The sequence below is a fragment of the Acinonyx jubatus genome, chromosome C1, assembly GCF_027475565.1.
Source record: "Acinonyx jubatus isolate Ajub_Pintada_27869175 chromosome C1, VMU_Ajub_asm_v1.0, whole genome shotgun sequence".
NCBI lineage: Eukaryota > Metazoa > Chordata > Mammalia > Carnivora > Felidae > Acinonyx > Acinonyx jubatus.
In genome coordinates, this window is record NC_069381.1 from 97,852,183 (window position 1) to 97,866,848 (window position 14,666).

Here is a 14,666-nt window from a genome sequence, read left to right on the forward strand (position 1 = left end):
AGCATGGAAAAATAATGTAAGATATCTCATTGATAGTTTTTATAGTGATTATGTCCTGTTGAAATTATAATCTGGATATATTGGGTTAAAGGTCTGATGTAAATTAATTTCACCTGTCTCTTTTTCCATTTTTTCTATGGCTACTAGAAGAACAGCACTGCTTAAACTGTAAGCCCATACGGGTCAGGGACCAGGTCTAACTCCTCTTTGGAGCCCCAGCACCTAATACAGACACCCACTGGGAGCTGAGAACGTCTGTGCAGTAATACAGACGTCACCTCACACATACGGTCACTGTTGCTGCCTCCCTGTCTCTACCAGGACCCTTTGTGGGCACCGAGCACAGGGGCTGTGCCCCACCTGTCACAGCGCTTGGCAAGAGGCAGGTGCAGAAGAAATGTTTAAGAATGGAGGTAGAGGATGTTTAAAAATTTAATCTTGCTTTAATTCTACGCGGGGATCACGGATGTGTATGGAAACGTGAAAGGCGGGATAAACGTGGAATAGCCACAACAGCCTGGATGGACTTTTCCGAGTTAAGGCAGAGGAAGCAGCAGAGTGGGCCCGGCAAGAGGGATAGTGGCTGTGCTCCCAAGGCCAGCATAGCAGTCTCTCACATGAGGAGCTAACTTGTTAAAAAGCCAGCAGTTAGAGTTAGAGAAACCCTTCTGGGGGGTTGTAAAATTAATTTTATAAATTTTGTAAATTTTATAAATTATAAAATTATATATAAACTACAATATATAAATATATAAACATTTTCTGAATATAGAAATAAAACTGGCTCATTGTAAAAAAAAAAAAAAAAAGACCAAAAACCAGGGCACCTGGGTGGCTCAGTCAGGTAAGCGTCCGCCTTGGGCTCAGGTCATGATCTCGCGGTCCGTGAGTTCAAGCCCCACGTCGGGCTCCGTGCTGACAGCTCAGAGCCTGGAGCCTGCTTCGGATCCTGTGTCTCCCTCTGCCTCTCCCTCTGCCTCTGCCCTTCCCCCGCTCATGCTCTCTCTCTGTCTCTCTCTCTCTCTCTCTCTCTCTCTAAAAAAAAAATAAACATTTTATTTTTTTTTAAATTTTTTTTTCAACGTTTATTTATTTTTGGGACAGAGAGAGACAGAGCATGAATGGGGGAGGGGGCAGAGAGAGAGGGAGACACAGAATCGGAAACAGGCTCCAGGCTCTGAGCCATCAGCCCAGAGCCTGACGCGGGGCTCGAACTCACAGACCGCGAGATCGTGACCTGGCTGAAGTCGGACGCTTAACCGACTGCGCCGCCCAGGCGCCCCAAAAAATAAACATTTTAAAAAAATTTAAAAGACCAAAAACCACAAAAAGGGAAAAGTCTGTGATCCCACTCCAAACAGTAACCCGATAACCACTAATAATGGGTTGTTGCTACTTCTAGGTTTTTCCATCACGCAGATACTTTCCTTTTGCTTTTTTTTTTAACATAAATGAGATTATATTCTAAATAACATTCTGCATCTTACTTTTTTTTGATGTTAATTTATCTATTTCTGAGAGAACGAGTGGGGTGTTTATTTTTGAGAGAACGAGGCGGGGAGGGGCAGAGAAAGAGGGAGAGAGAGAATCCCAAGCAGGCTCCGCAGGGACAGCACAGAGTCCTATGCGGTCTCGTGCGTCTCACGGCCCTGGGATCATGACCTGAGCTGAAATCAACCGACTGAGCCACCCAGGCGCCCCTGCATCTTGCTCTTTAAACATTTAGGACATTTTTTTCATGTCCACACGTATAGATCTCTTCAATTCTTTTTAGCTGTAGCAGGGCTCCACTTAATTTAAATAACTCCCTTATTACTGGACTTCAGCAATAAGGATACACACTTTTTTTTTTTTTTTTACTCTTGCAGGCAGGCTGTAGCAAACATCCTCAGGCACGTCTTTACAACTTTTGTGTTTACCGAGGAACAAAAATAGCTTCATTTGTGTCCTAATGAGGATGGTGAAGCCATCAGAATAGGACCACCCATAGGTTTTTTAAAAAACAGATTGGGGTGAGGGGGTATATGGAGGAGGGTGGGGATGATAATGGTGGATGTTTGGGCTTCGTTTGGGGGTTCTTGTAATAATGGAAACAAAAGTCCAGTTTAGCATGAATCTCATCTTCCAGCTCTAGAATTTTTTTTTTTAATTTTTTTTTTTAATGTTTATTTTGGGGACAGAGAGAGACAGAGCATGAATGGGGGAGGGGCAGAGAGAGAGGGAGACACAGAATCGGAAGCAGGCTCCAGGCTCTGAGCCATCAGCCGAGAGCGCGATGCGGGGCTCGAACTCATGGACCGCGAGATTGTGACCTGGCTGAAGTCGGATGCTTAACCGACTGAGCCACCCAGGCGCCCCGCAGCTCTAGAATTCTAAAACTATTGCTTTTCAATTTAATCTAAAAGCTCAGTTTTGAATCGGACTGTGTGAAGTTCAAGAACATTATCTTACCTATATCCCAGTAAGATCTCTAACTGGATACACCCCTCGGTCTGGCATTCAGTGGGTCAGTTTCCACTTTTTCCTATTGAAGCACTTACAGGTTCTTTAATTACACAGGTAACTATGGTTTGAAATTCAAAACAACAGTGTGTCTTTCATATTTCTCCTCAGAAAGAAAAATCCAACAGTAAACAACACCACTAGAGTTTCTCCTCTGCCACCAGTCGCACCTAGATGCCCTCCTGGCTCTGCAGTGTAGATAAGTCACTGATCTCTCCCCACCTGTGAAATGGTGCCGCCTCCCTTGAATCACTATTGTCTGGATTACAGACGATTTGTGTAAAGCACGGGAACAAGGTACGTATTCAAATAACGGCAGTTTGCATTCTTTTTTGATCGAAATGGCCAGGATTAAATAGCAAGCAAAAGAGAGAAAAGTATAATAGGATTAAATAGCAAGCAAAAAGAGAGAATGTAAGTGGTCCCTTTGGACATTTTTAGTGGCTGAAGTCAATTAAGGGAGCGCTACCTGCCAAGTTCTGTGCAAAGGATTTCACCTACGTTGATCGCTCTACTGAATTCTCGTGACACAGTTAAGAAAGAAGCCATCTTTTCCCGTTTCGTAGATTGAAAAGCTGAGGCCCATGTTTAATGTTTCTCAGGTTTATCAAACGAGCAGACGGATAAGCTGGTATTAAAACTCCAATCATTTTGTCCCAAACCTACGCGGGTCCAGGTTCCAGACGGCTGTCCACTGCACCTGACCGCCTCGTGAAGCTTAGCAGGATCCTGCTTCCTTCCCGGCTCCTGCACATCTCTCTTCCCTGACTCCACTCTGACCATGGCAGCAAATTCAGGGCCTCCCTCTTGCCATTTGATTCTCCACTGTACCAGTCAGGACTCTCTCAGCTGCAAGTCACAGAAAGGCACTCAGCACATCAGGAACAAAATGGCCCCCTGCACATGAAAAGTCTGAAGGTGGACTTGGGCTCGAGGCATGGCTGCACCTGGGGGCTCAGATCGTAGCATCAGGCTCTGTCTATCTCCCCCGTCTCTCCGGGTCCTGGGACTGGCTTTAGTCTCCAAGGGCTCTCTCCTCTGGCCAGAAAACTTACAGCTCATGACCCCAGGGATGGAAGATAAAAAGAACACCCTTTATGTCTTGCGTTGTCTATATTGTCCACATGTCGAATCTTAGTGAACATTCGCATGCCCATTCCTCAGTCAATCACTGTGGCTTGAGGTGTGGTGTACCCTGTTGGCCAGGCTCCCATCTCAGACCCACCTGGGTGACTAGGGATTTGGGGGTCACACGGAATGGTCCCCCGCAGAACACAGAGTCCTGTAAAGAAAGCAAGGGTGAGGGGCGCCTGGGTGGCTCAGTCGGTTGAGCGTCCGACTTCGGCTCAGGTCATGATCCCGCGGTCTGTGAGTTCGAGCCCCGCGTCGGGCTCTGGGCTGATGGCTTGGAGCCTGGAGCCTGCTTCCGATTCTGGGTCTCCCTCTCTCTCTGCCCCTCCCCCGTTCATGCTCTGTCTCTCTTGGTCTCAAAAATAAATTAAAAAAAAAAAGTTAAAAAAAATTTTTTAAAAAAAGAAAGCAAGGGTGAAAGAAGCCCTCGCTAGACCCGAGCCACGGATATCTTCTACAGAATTCTTTCTCTTTTTCCCTCAACAACAGCTCATGAGCTCTGTTTTTGGCCTGAGAAAAGCGCATACTTCAGATGCATAGGGATTCTGTAATGGTTTCTTTTTTGTGTATTTTTCTTGCATCTTGATGTACAGTCTCTACACGTTGTCTGCAAATCCCACTGAACATGGTATATCCTGACCCCTCTTCCCACCTGATTAGCATAAGAGCGCTGGCGCCTTTGAGGCTTTTAGCTGCAATCACCAAAAGTCCTACCTAAAATGGCTTCGCCAGTGAGGACAGTGTCCTTTCCCACACGTAAGGAAGTCCCGGCTGGGGCAGCTCCAGAGCTGCTGGAGTCCGTGGCTCACACTCTCTCCGTCCTCTCTGCCGTCATCTGTGTGTCAGCTTTGTCCTCGGTGCGTTCCTCTCAAGGCTGCAGGATGGCCACATCGTCCCGGCTCTCACACCCAGACGTGACGGTATCCTGCAGACGACAAAACTCTGATCTGCCTTGTACGTCACCTGCCCCACCTGAGTCACCTGAGTTAGCCAGCCTGCACTGTCCAATAGATGGGCCGATGGACGCTTGCATTTTAATTCATTAGCATTCAAGACAATCAACAGTTCTAGGCGCTCTGGGGGCTCAGTCGGTTGAGTGTCAGACTTCGGCTCAGGTCGTGATCTCACGGTTCGTGAGTTCGAGCCCCGCGTCGGGCTCTGTGCTGACAGCTCGGAGCCTGGAGCCCACTTCGGATTCTGTGTCTCCCTCTCGCTCTCTGCCCCTCCCCCGCTCACACTCTGTGTCTCAAAAATGAATAAATATAACAAAAAAAAGAAAAGAGAATCAACATTTCCTCAGTCACACCAGAACATTTCCGTTATCAGAGACACTTCTATTGGATGTTCCCCTTAAACCAATCAACAGCAAGGCGACTATGATTACTATGACTGTTAAGAAAAGCGTTAAGAGTGGAGCCATCATTGGTAGTTACCAAGCTCCAGTTTTGTGCCTTGACCTTGCAGGGACTGGGAATACAAAGATAGACCTTGGTCCTTACCCTCAAAATTGTACACCCTAGCAGGGGTGACAGGCATGTACAGACATCAGAGTGAAGACCAGAACCGATCAAAGGGCTAAGTGCTCTACTCAGGGAGCGATTGTTTCTGGGGGAGAGCAGGGAAGGCCACCTCCAGAGCACTTACGTGGCCAGACAAGCAAAAACGAAGGTTAAGAAAGGCAGGAAAACAGGAGTGGGGCACGTTGCCTTAAAGAAGCTGAGTCCAGCCCAAAGTTAAAAACCAGACTCCGAAAAATCAGAATTTCAGGATATTTTAAATCATTTTTTTTTGGTTTTCTTCAAGTTCATAGTGAAACAAGTCATTGGGATAGATTGTTAAAGGGGCTCCAGGCCAACAGCCCTTTGTGGGGGATGCGAACCCTCCATGAGAAATTTACCTTTATTGTATATATATTCTTAAGTTTATTTTGGGAGAGACAGTGTGCCAGCAGGGGAGGGGCAGAGAGAGGGAGAGAGAATATCCCAAGCAGGCTCCGCACTGTAGGCACAGAGCCCGACTCAGGGTTCCATCTCACAAACCATGAGATCGTGACTTGAGCCGCGATCAGGAGTTGGACACTTAACGGACTGAGCCACCCAGGCACCCCGAGAATTTTACCTTTAATGAGGCTTTCTTCCTTTGGTCACCAGACTGTCCTCTGTGTGTTACTTGATGTCTACAGAACATTCATATTTGTTATGATGCAACTGTCCGCATTTAAATGTAAATGTTATGTTTACGCTGTAACAGAGTGACTGGTTTTTAATGATGTCATTTAAAGAGATTACTGGGTTGCTTTTCCAGGGGCGTCTTGGCTCATAGATGGGCTGCAGTGGCCAGCAGACGTGACCACATCCTGTTAACAGCAACTGATCATTTCTCCCTGGGAGCCCAGTGCAGCAGGACACATCCTCTCGTGCTCCTACTGCCCTTAGCTCCGCTGGATCCCGCTGAGGAAACCATTGGCCCCCTCTAGACCAGGCGTGTCAGACTCCTGGCTTGTCCGTTTGCCCAGACAGCACCCTCACCTCCGTCCTCAGAGGCATGTGCCATGCCCTGTCCAGAGTGTTGAGAGCCACAATTCTCTGTCTTCCAAGCAGCAGAGACCTCGCCCTCACCACAAAGTCAATGCAGCTTAACCTTCAGGACTCTCATCTGCATTGGCCCCTTCCAAGGCCCTGCAGGGTTTTACCAAGGGGTTCACATGGCCATATGTTGTAAAATTTGCAAAAACAGTACATTTGCATTGCAACCGATTAAGAATGCTGCTTCTTTTACTCAGATTCCCACTCTTTCACATAACTCTTCAGATGGGGCAACATTGGACGGATTTTTGGAACCCAGTTAAAAGGAAGGTAAGTGAAGGATGAGTTTAGTTTGGGTTTAGAAGCATATATTTGTGTAGGTCACAGTCACTTTCATGTACAGTTATGTTACTGCCAGTCAGCCGGAGAAAGAATTGCTTTCCAGAACATTCCTATCACCCACTATGCTGACTTGTCCACCATATTGGTACTTGTATGCAGCGCCTCGAGTCATATGGAAATATGAACACGTCTTGTAGCCCCACCACCAGGTATAAAATATATGAGGAGTAGAGGAGAAATAAAGTTCGAAATGTAGGGAGTCAGAGATAATATATGGAAAACTCTTCCAAATATCAGATACGGAAAATTGTTAAGTGAATGGTTCTGTTCTCCCAACACCTAATCAGACTGGAAGTCCTCTCTTATCAGGAAGATGTCTGATACAAGAGTGTATACAACTCCAAAAAATTAATCCCCTTCTGTTGCCGTTATTATTATTATTTCTTAATGTCCATTTATTTTTGAGAGAGAGAGAGTGAGCGCAGAGGAGGGGCAAAGAGAGAGGGAGACACAGAATCCAAAGCAGTCTTCAGGCTCTGAGCTGTCAGCACAGAGTCTGATGCGGGGCTTGAACTCAAGAACCGCGAGATCAAGACCTGAGCTGAAGTTAGATGCTCAACCGCCTGGGCCACCCAGGTGCCCCATTGCTGTTATTTTTAATAGCAATTGTGACAAACAGGATTTATGAGAATTCCTGTATTTATAGGGCATGTACTCCAAGCAGAACAACAAAGCAAGTATCTTATAACAGTTCACAAATGAGGGAAACGAGAAAAGTTTTCTCAAATTTGAATACAATCGTAAAAATTTACATGACATTACCAATAACAAGTTGGGAAGCTAAAAGGAAAGTTTGTAGAGTAGCAACGATAAAGAAATATTTTTGATCAATCACTCTAGAGGCTTTAGGAAGGAAGGAAATATTGACTCTTCTCTCTTGAGATTGTGAGATCACAAAACTGTAATCAAACGAAGAGGTAATGAGAAGGTTCGCAGCCAAAAGACGTTTTTAAAAGAAAAAGATTCTAAAGGTGTGCAATTAGTAAAAGGCAATAATAATATAAATCATAAAGCAGTTAATAAGAATATTTTATGTTATGTGTCAATTTTTTAAATTTATTGTGATTCTTTTCTAAATAAACATTTATATTTGTAACAAGTTTTTACTCATAATTTTGATTCTTTTTTTTTTTTTCTTTTGATTCCCCCAGTCTAAAGAGCTTTAGACTCAGGCCCTCTGTAAAACCTGGATCCCTGGCTATTCAAGGGAGAAAGTGAGGTAATACTCAAGCAAACGTTTGTTTCACCCAAGCAGGTGAGTCTGTGGTCTTGTGGAAGTTTCCACTTAAAAAAAAGACACATTTGTGGGGCGCCTGGGTGGTTCAGCCAGTTGAGCGGCCGACTTCGGCTCAGATCATGATCTCACGGTTCACGGGTTGGAGCCCCGAGTCGGGCTCTGTGCTGATAGCTCGGAGCCTGGAGCCTGCTTCGGATTCTGTGTCTCCCTCTTTCTCTGCCTCTCTCCTTCTCAAAAATAAATAAACATTAAAATAGTAAAAAAATAAAATAAAATAGAACTTTGGGTTAGGTGAGCTAACTGTTCCTTTCCGTGTTTCTGATTTTAACAGCTAAGTGTTGCTAAGTCAAGGAACACCATGAGTTGCTGCAGAGAACGCAGAAGAATGACATAAATTTTTAATTTGCAAATGAGTGCTGCTAACTTTGTGAAATCTGATTGTTCGCGTATGTAGGTTAAACATATCCCTCATGTATTATTCATGTTGTTTAATTATTTAATGCATCCTTTTTTCATAACAGGGCAAAGGTAAACTTTTACACTGCCCCTTCTAGATAGTCACAAATTTGGCCTAAGTGGAATCCAAAGAAGTTACGCTTTTCTACTTTTTTTAAAGTTTATTTATTTTGAGAGAGAAAGAGAGGGAGAGTGTGCGTGCAAGTGGCGGTTGGGGGGGTGCAAGGAGAGAGAAAATCCCAAGCAGACTCCCCAGTGCCGGTGCAGAGCATAACTCGGGGCTTGAACCCACAAACCGTGAGATCATGACCTGAGCCGATATCAGGAGTCGGACACTTAACTACCTGAGCCATCCAGGAGCCCTTATGCTTTGTTATTAAAACTGTGCCACCACCTTCATTTTTATATACTTTCTAATTTGTTTTAAAAAATTGTTTTAATGTTTATTATTGAGAGAGAGAGAGAGAGAGAGAGCGCAGAAGCGGGAGAGGGGCAGAGAGAGAGAGGGAGACACAGAATCTGTAGCAGGCTCCAGGCTCCAAGTTGTCAGCACAGAGCCTGACACGGGGCTCGAACCCACAAACCGTGAGACCATGACCTGAGCCAAAGTTGGACGTTCACCCCACTGAGCCACCCAGGCGCCCCAGTTTATACTTTCTAATTTTTAAGCTATCCTTGTAATATATATGATCCTACTTTGTCTCCATCAAATTCTTAGAGGGTACACGGAGCAGATAACTATCTCCATTTGATGGATTCAGAAACAGAGACAGAAAGAGGCAAAATGACTTTTCTATTCATTTTAGTTGACTAGAGACAGAAACAGCTGGAAGACAGGTCCTCCGATGCCCACTCTCCGTATTAAGGTCAATACATAGAAATAAATAAGTCTAGGATGGATAGGAGGACCCTTTGGTTATCAGTTACTGGTATATATTAGCCAAAAGCTGTGGGTTTTCATGACAATGGGAACGTGGATGGCAGCGTAAAGCCCACGCAACGTGCGGAGGGCATTTATCCAATGTTGGGGGGCAGATCTCAAACTCATTTCAAACATGAGAGCAAAAGCCTGTAAGACTAGCCAGTCCCTGAAGGTAAGTGACACATGGCCCTGAACCCCCTGCCAGCCCCAGTGCGCGGCTGAATGTGCTGGCCAGGTTACGTGCACCATCAGATAGCTCCAAGTCTGTAGAACAAGATAGCATGTCTGGGCACGGGTTGGCTGGCTGGCGTGGGCTCCTTCTCACTGACCTGTTCTCCTCTGGGTGCTTGAGATTAGGCAGCGTATTCCGGCAGCATGAGAGAGGCCACGTGAAGGGGAGGACACGGGCACTTCCTGCAGCCGGTGCACCTGCTCAGGGGCCTCTATTCAAATATTGATGACCAGGAGCTCTGCCACAGTGGTGCACAGCCAGTGCCTCTCTGCTCCCTCCTTCGGTGGAACGGGAGGCCCCCCCTGAGATGCAGGCCATTCAGGAGAAAGCGGTTTCTGACAAGTGCCCCTCTAAGAGCTCAGCTTGGAAGGTAGGACCGCTCACCAGTGTGTGTGCGCACAAGAGCCCTTGAGATGAGTTTGGTGACTGGTTGTCTTGCAATCGTTGCTGGCTGTTCCTTTTTATGTCTGTATATATTTGAAACCGCATGGAACACCTTTTCGGCACGGGTGTCGTAGGGGACTCGGCTCTGGGCCTGAGCCAATCAGTCGGTAAGGCCCGCAGTTATCAGGACTCACGCTTTGATGGGGCCTGTCCAGCCTAATTGGACAGTCACTGTCCTCCACGGCGACATCAGGCCCGTGGAGACACTTGAAGTCACCCACGCAATCACAATTTCAGCCCCCGGTAACACAAATAAAATCCAAACGTAGTTAAAACGAGATTTGCAGTATTCAATCGGCGATTCTGGCTGCTCGGAGTTTTTAATGGAGAAAAACACATCTTGGTTTTATTATCTGCCCAGACACCGATTTGTAAGGTCTCTCCCTGCCTAACATTTAAGAATCGCTGGTAAAATTTCACTTTTTAGTGTTTTCTGTGCATCTAGTCCATTCCCTAACCTGGCCTTTGTGAAAGATAACCTACAGCCATCAGAAAGGAGAACAGGGATGGTGTGGGGAAAGAGAACGCATACTTGAAGAACCCTATCTGAATGGCAAGATCTGCACAATGCATGTGTCTTCAATACCTCCCCACAAACTTAGGAGGGCAGTATCAGAATCCCCATTCTACAGATGCGTATACTGAGGCTCCTGGGCCTTATGCAGTTCACCCAAGGCTACGTAGACAATGGATACCGGCCTGCTGCATCCCTGAGACCCGTCTCCAATACCCAAATAGTTGAGCCATGTTTACGACAGCTAACCATTTGTCAACTCTGGGGGCTCTTCATCCCTCAGTAAATGAAATGCACTAAATACAGTAAATGAAGCAAATGAGTTGCTTCAAGGTTCACAAGTCTGATATGTCACCACAGGAAAGCAGACACATAAAATGTCGTGTGTGGTAAAACTACTCATAAAGGCTGATCTTCTGGACAAGACCTGAAAAGCAGACAGTTCATTTGTCTAACTGGTCCTTAGCATTAATGGACTTTGGCCAATGTCTCAGTAGCAGCATAAGCAGCATAAGGAATCTGGGAAGTTAGACCAAAGACTTGCTCTTCAACTTGACTGTCAGGTGCTCTTAGTTTTGTCATTCAACTTTGCTGTGCTTTGTCCTGCTTTCTCTAGCTATAAAATGGGCACGATAAATTATTCTGGAGTGGTCATGAGACTTATATACGTGAAAGCTCTCTTCAAAGCTGTTATTCGGGTGTCTCAGATTTTATCTAAGAAATATAAGCAAGATGCAAAGTAGATTCACCATTGATTAACGGCTGATGTTCACTGACTACTCTCTGCATGCAGGCATTATGCTAAGGGCCTTCCAGCCACCATTTGACTTAATCCTGCCAACGCTATGAGAGGATTACTAGTATTTCCCCGTTTTGCAGATGGGAAATGCAAGGCACAGAAAAGTAAGCAACCTTCCAAGTCACATAGGTAGAAAGTGGTGGAGTCCCGTGAGATTCCAACTCAATGGTTTCTTTCCGGAGCCCATGAGGCTCTCCTGCCTTCCATATTGCAAGTATGACAAAATGACAAGGTGTTAGACAATTCATCATCAAAGGGTAAACATTTGACCTCCATGCTCCTGCTAGAAGATTCCAGCTCACACATACACCTGACCACACTGGCCCCTAGAAGAGAGCCCTGTTAGTCCCTGGCACCGATGCGTTACGTCTCCGTTTTTGGCGGTTCCTGACCAGGCTCTTCTGGTTTCTTCCCCTCTACCACCACCCTCTGGCCTTTCCCTCTGCTGATTCTTGGTGCCTTGGAGACCTACTCACACTATTCCTCCCACCTACTCTCCCGAGAAGCCTTCCTAAACCCCGAGAGCAGGTCGCCCGTCTGCCTAGACCTTGTCTAGTGAAACCCTTTATGTCTGTGTCTGTGTCCCTGCTGCATGCATCTCAAGGACTGCGTGGCATCTCGGCCATCTCGGTACCTTCAGCACCTCATATTACCCACATTCAAACTTGTCCACAGCGAGGCTCTGAAACTTGCTAGACAACAGGACCTTGGATTCGATCCCAGAACAGATGAGGACATATTAATGGAAAAATAGGTGAGATCCGAATAAAGTCTATAGGTAGGTTAATAGCATCGTACCAACTTTAATTTCCTAGTTTTGAAAAACGTGCCATGGTTACGTAAGACAACACTAGAGGAAGCTGCATGGAGGTTATATGGGGACTCTCTACAGCATCTTTGCAGCTCTTCTGGAAATCTAAAACCATTGCAAAATAAAAAATTCAAAAATCCAATCATTAGATGACTTTGTAGCATAGTGTTTAAAGCCACCTTTTTTTAAAAAAAAATATAATTGTTTGTCAAATTGGCTAACATACAGTGTGTAAAGGGTGCTCTTGGTTTTTGAGGTAGATTCCCATGCTTCGTCGCTTACATACAACACCCAGTGCTCATCCCAACAAGTGTCCTCCTCAATGCCCATCACCCACTTTCTCCTCTCCCCCACCCCCCATCAACCCTCAGTTTGTTCTCTGTATTTAAGAGTCTCTTGTGGTTTGTCTCCTTCCCTCTCTGTTTGTAACTATTTTTTTCCCCTTCCCTTCCCCCCTGGTCTTCTGTTAAGTTTCTCAAGATCCACATATGAGTGAAAACATATGATAATTGTCCTTCTCTGCCTGACTTATTTCACTCCGCATAATACCCTCCAGTTCCATCCACGTTGCTGCAAATGGCCAGATTCCATTCTTTCTCGTTGCCAAGTAGTATTCCATTGTATATATAAACCACATCTTCTTGATCCATTCGTCGGTTGATGGACACTTAGGCTCTTTCCATAATTTGGCTATTGTTGAAAGTGCTGTTATAAACATTGGGGTACAAGTGCCCCGATGCATCAGCACTCCTGTATCCCTTGGGTAAATTCCTAGCAGTGCTATTGCTGGGTCGTAGGGTAGATCTATTTTTAATTCTTTAGGGAAACTCCACACTGTTCTCCTGAGTATAAAGCCACCCTTTTGCAGTAAGATAGACGTAAGTTAAAATCCAAATTCCAACTGAACTATTTATTACATGTCCTGTGTGATCTTAGGCACATCACATAGACCTAAGAGGCTCTCTGAACTTTATTGTTAAATGGCCTGGCATAGTGCAAATAATCAATGATGGTTGTGTTATGATACGTATTGGCTTCATAATAATAGTGTTATTACTGTAACAATATGCTAAGAATATGGCCCAAACTTTCCCTTTCAGACTTCCCCCCACTGCACACATCCCAGCATCCTGACATGCCCTTTACTTAACCAATATGTCTGAATGTTCTAGCCACTGTTCTGGCACTGGGATCCAGAAATGAACAAAATCTTTGTCTGCAAAGATTGCTGCTATAAGCAGCTTACATTCTAGTGGAGAGAGGCAATCAATATAGTAAGTTAGATTTATAGCGCCCTGGTTCTCAAAGTGAGTCTCTAGACCAGCAGCCTCAGCATCACATGGGAACTTGTTAGAAATGCACATTATCAGGCCTCCTGAACCAGAGACCTGGGGATGGGGCCCAGCAGTTTCAACAAGGCCTCCAGTTTCAACAAGAACCACTGATAGAGTAGGTCAGTGATAATCAGTATTTTAGAGAAAATTAAAGCAGGAAATGGGGTGGTGTGGCAGGATAGGGACGGGCGGTGGGGGTGGGGGGTTGAAATTTTAAGTAGGGTGGTCGAAAGCCTTCCTCTGAAGGTAACATCTGGTCCAAGACATAAAAAAGATGAGGACTTGAGTGGGCATCCCGGATATCCAGGAGAAGAGTGTTTTATGCAGAACGAATGGCAAACGCAAAGGCACTGGGGCAGGCGCAGGTCTGGCTTGCACAAAGAAGGGCAAGGGTGGGCCAGTGCAGCTGGATTAGGGTATGCAAAGGGGAGAAAGCAGGAAAAGAGTGGGGAGAGGTCATGGACTCCAGGCTGCATACGGACTTGTAAGCCATTGCAAAGAGTTTGACATTTACATATGGAACATGGGATTTTTACAAAAACACTCTACCTTTGGCTATTAGGCTACAGCCCTCCCCCCATCCCCCAAGTCCACCTGCTCTGCTTACCAATCCCTTCTCTTCCTTAGGCACCCCCACCCTATGCTTGTCAGAATGAGCCTCTCCCACCCCTAACTTCCACAGCTACATGGGTTAATCCCAAGCCACACTGTTTCCCCATTGCCTAAATACAGGTTTTGCCTCTATTTTGATTGGATTGTGTCCCTGAAGCGTAGGCTCCCTTCTTTTCCTCCTTTAGTCCCACACCAACCATGATGTCTGTGCATTGCAATGCTACGTGGATATTTACTGAACTTGTCTTAAGGCATCAGGATGGAAACCAACATATTGGCACTCAATACAAATATGACGAATGTTGGCAATGATTTTGCAATTCCCCCGTCAGAGGTAATAAGAGAAGGAGCTTATAGATTTGTTCTCAAACCAGCAAGGCATTTCAGGTGCATCAGCAGAACTCAGCCAGCGTGCGACTAAGACCTGCACAGCTCTCCACATCCCCAGCCATTCTCCCTTGTGCTTAATGGCCTAACTACTTCTATGTTGGCAATGGCTCTGGGTATCGCCAGGTTGGACCAAGGCAGGGGGTGGTATGAAGGGGAGATGACTTGGAACCCGTGGAGTGGGATGTGGCTTCCAACTCCACCTCTCATGGGGATCTTCCCTTTGTTTAAGTTTATTTATTTTGAGAAGGAGAGAGAGCACGGGGGAGAGGCAGAGAGAGGGAGAGAGAGAATCCCAAGCAGTCTCCGTGTTGACAGCATGGAGCCCAACACGGGGCTCAAACCCATGAACCATGAG

At 45.7% G+C, this 14,666-nt stretch overlaps 1 long non-coding RNA gene across 1 annotated transcript; it reads left to right on the forward strand.

Annotated features, from left to right (window-relative positions):
- Nucleotides 1–2,618: 2,618 nt before the first annotated feature.
- Nucleotides 2,619–7,832, forward strand: LOC128312086 (uncharacterized). The gene is made up of 3 exons (XR_008290892.1): nt 2,619–2,799; nt 6,416–6,488; nt 7,712–7,832. It is a non-coding gene; the product is annotated as an uncharacterized LOC128312086 (long non-coding RNA).
- The last annotated feature ends 6,834 nt before the right edge of the window (nt 7,833–14,666 follow it).